This window comes from Olea europaea, unplaced genomic scaffold, assembly GCF_002742605.1.
Source record: "Olea europaea var. sylvestris unplaced genomic scaffold, O_europaea_v1 scaffold2556, whole genome shotgun sequence".
Lineage (NCBI taxonomy): Eukaryota > Viridiplantae > Streptophyta > Magnoliopsida > Lamiales > Oleaceae > Olea > Olea europaea.
This window is the reverse complement of record NW_019243839.1, coordinates 77192-80360: the sequence shown is the minus strand read 5'-3', so window position 1 is coordinate 80360 and position 3169 is coordinate 77192. Positions and strand designations below refer to the sequence as shown.

General features: G+C 35.9%; 1 long non-coding RNA gene across 1 annotated transcript; it reads right to left on the bottom strand.

Annotated features, from left to right (window-relative positions):
- Window positions 1-38: 38 nt before the first annotated feature.
- Window positions 39-1599, bottom strand: LOC111382729. The gene is made up of 2 exons (XR_002700599.1): window positions 1124-1599; window positions 39-1036 (listed from the first exon to the last, which is right to left on the bottom strand). It is a non-coding gene; the product is annotated as an uncharacterized LOC111382729 (long non-coding RNA).
- Between the last annotated feature and the right edge of the window lie 1570 nt (window positions 1600-3169).

The window sequence follows — 3169 nt, the reverse complement described above, 5'->3', positions numbered from 1 at the left end:
AAATCAAGAAAATCTTTCTAATCTTATTCCTAGTTAAATTTTTTTTTTCTATTCTAGATAACTTTTTCAGGACCTTTTCCTTCTACACTTGCTAGTAAACCTAATATCAGCAAGCATAGCCGACTCTTGAAATTTGATTTTATTCCTAATCTTGACAAAGCTTTTTGACGTTCGCTTTCACGAGACAAAAGCTCATAAAAGAAAACTTTATTAATCACGTTACTATTATTTCAATTCCACATTTCTCCTTTAATACGGGATAAATGTTAGTCCGAAAAAACCTTAACCCTTAAAGTCTCTAGCAGCCAACATATTGCCAGATCAACGGGCTAGAAATGGTAACACCACATAGAAAACTCGAAAACTTTCATTGTGAAAGTGAGAAAGAAAAAAAAGTGTTATTTGAACCACATACCTCTATAAGTTGAATCAACATACATATGAAAGAATAAAAGCATATTTTAGAGACATGTGCACTAATTATGAATAATTCTTAAAGCAAGGCAAGCACAAGTGAATCCCATCAATGACATGGCAAGGCGAATGACACAGGGCAACAATGATAAATCATGTTAAAGGCCTCGGCTCAGCATAGGATCAAACAGTAGGAAGCTAGAACTGCGAATGACAAAAGAAGGCCAATCAGTCAAGGCTAAACCAAACAAAAAGCAGCTTGCAGCAAGACCATTCATCCAGCAAATCCAATCCATTCCAACAGACACTCAGCATGTGCAAAAGACAGGGAAAGAATTAGTCAATGAGCAAGTCAAAGCTCGACTGATAAAAGGGGAACAAGTTTCTGTGAAAGCACGTCTGAAGGAACAATTTGTAAGGACAGTTGAACCAGCATTTTATAAATCCGAATTAACCATTTCAATTAAGGCGATGGTTCCTCTCTTTCATCCAAATAAATTAACTCGTGATTCAAACCAAGTAAGCAACGTTCAAAACCCATTAAAAAGTACAGGAAACAAAATAAAATTAATCTAACCTTCATCTTGATCAGTTTCTGTAGCTTTCACCACAAGCCTCCGTCCTAAATCAATTCAATGCAAATAAATAAGAAGTGGCCATAATTAGAATTAAAGTAAACATCTTTTAGAGATTAGAAGAATTGGATTACTGCTGAAGGAAAGAGAAATGGGTGGACCAGCAAGCTTTGGAGTTCGAAGCGAGTTGGAAGATGAGCGTATTGAGTAGACAGTGTGGAGTATAGAAGCCATAGCCAAAGCTTTAGCCGATTATGCAATTGGCAATAATATCTTAATAATCCAGCGGAAGAAACGCTTCCACACTGTATCAGATTCAGCAGCATCCCGATTCCAAAGAAATCGCCATTCGCGATCCCCAATTAACCCGGTTTGATTTCTTCAAATTTCGACGCCGTCACGTCAACCCATGGTGGCGGACCACATGGGTCGACATCGTTGGCCTCCGTTGCACCTTGCCCAGCAACGGACCCGACCCAATGTCGCCCACGACAGGTGGTGTGAATGGACGTGAGATAAAGGATACGTGAGAGAAGGATATGCGATGGTGGAGAGAAATGGAAACGAGAGTTTTTCCTGTGTTTTTCAAAAAATGCCGAGTTTTGCTAGAAAATACTCAAAACGTCTAAGCTCAAGATTGACCCTCAGTTACCTAAAAATGAACCTAAAAATGAAAATGGTGGGAATAGTATTTTTTAGAAAAATAAATAATTAAAAAAAGAAAAAGTTTTCGATTTATATATAATATTATTTTATGGAAGATTGTGTGGTTGAAAATAGGAGAGAGAAAAATGAAATGTAATGTAATTGAATTTAATGGGGATCAAACTGGGGCTAAAAACGTTTTGAGTTTTGTGTACAATATTTTTTTTTTTTTCAAAATTCATTTTCGAAAATGGAAAGGAGAACTCGTCTTCATCGTTTTAGAAAATAAAAAACAGAAAATGGCTTGAAAACGACAAAGAGAACAGGCACTTATTTTTTGTGTGGTTCAACAGTTCAAGTAAGATTAATAGATTTTGTGATCACGGAATCAAGATATTGATTTTAATTGTCTTGGTTCTAGTGGTGGCAATGGGCCATAGTAGTTCGCGGGTTCGTGGGCTTGGGCTTGTTTTTAGTGGTGGCAATGGGCCCTAGTAGTTCGCGGGTTCGTGGGCTCGGGCTCGTAAAAACGAGCCCGAGCAGCGAGCCGAACCTATGAATTGATTGACGAGCCGCTCGCCGAGCTGCTCGTGGCTCGTCCAAAAAAAAAAAAATTATTTCAGTGACCATATATTTAGTGCTATTATGAACGTTATTGAGAAATTGCAAAGAGTACTTCAACCTGAATTTGGTGGTTTTTTTATTTCATATTCGATGTGTATGTCATATTTTAAATTTAATAGTACAAGATGGTTTAAAATATGTTAAGGATGAAATTCAACGAATTAGGGATGCACTAATTTATATTACTATTTCACCTAGTAGAAAACAAGCATTTGAGGACTTTTGTGCTGAACATGGGGTGTCGCATTAAAAAACTTTTATTAGTGACGTAGCGCATAGATGGAACTCCACATATTTATTATTAAAATCGTGTGAAGGTTTCGAACATTTAATTACTGAATTTTATAACAGTAGGCATTTTAGAAACGACGAGGAAACTGTTTTGATTGAGTCCGATTGGATTTTAGTTACTAAAATTAAACATTTTTTGAAAAGTTTTATGATGCTATAAATATTTTGTCTGGTGTTTATTATCCTACTAGTTGTATGGTCCTTCAACGTCTTTATCTAGTTGCTAGGGCTTTTGATAGATTTAAAAATGACACCGATTTTAGTTCAGTTATAAATGCCATGGAATTAAAGTTTAGAAAATATTGGGAAGACTTGCCCATGTTATTTCCGTTAGCATGCATCATGGACCCCCAATATAATTTATCTGGTACTAAATTTATAATTGAGCGAATGTCAGAATCTTTAACTTTTAACATACCTATTACCTATAGGAATTTGGAAGCAACTTTATCTGAAATGTATATAATATATGCTTCACGAATGAGTACATAAGTTACTCGTGTACCCTTCGGCTCTACAAGTACTCCTCCCACTAATTTAGGAGATGACGACGCTGAAATTTTAAATTTATTTGAAGGTATGAACTCATATAGATATGGTCAAATTGGAAATGCATATGA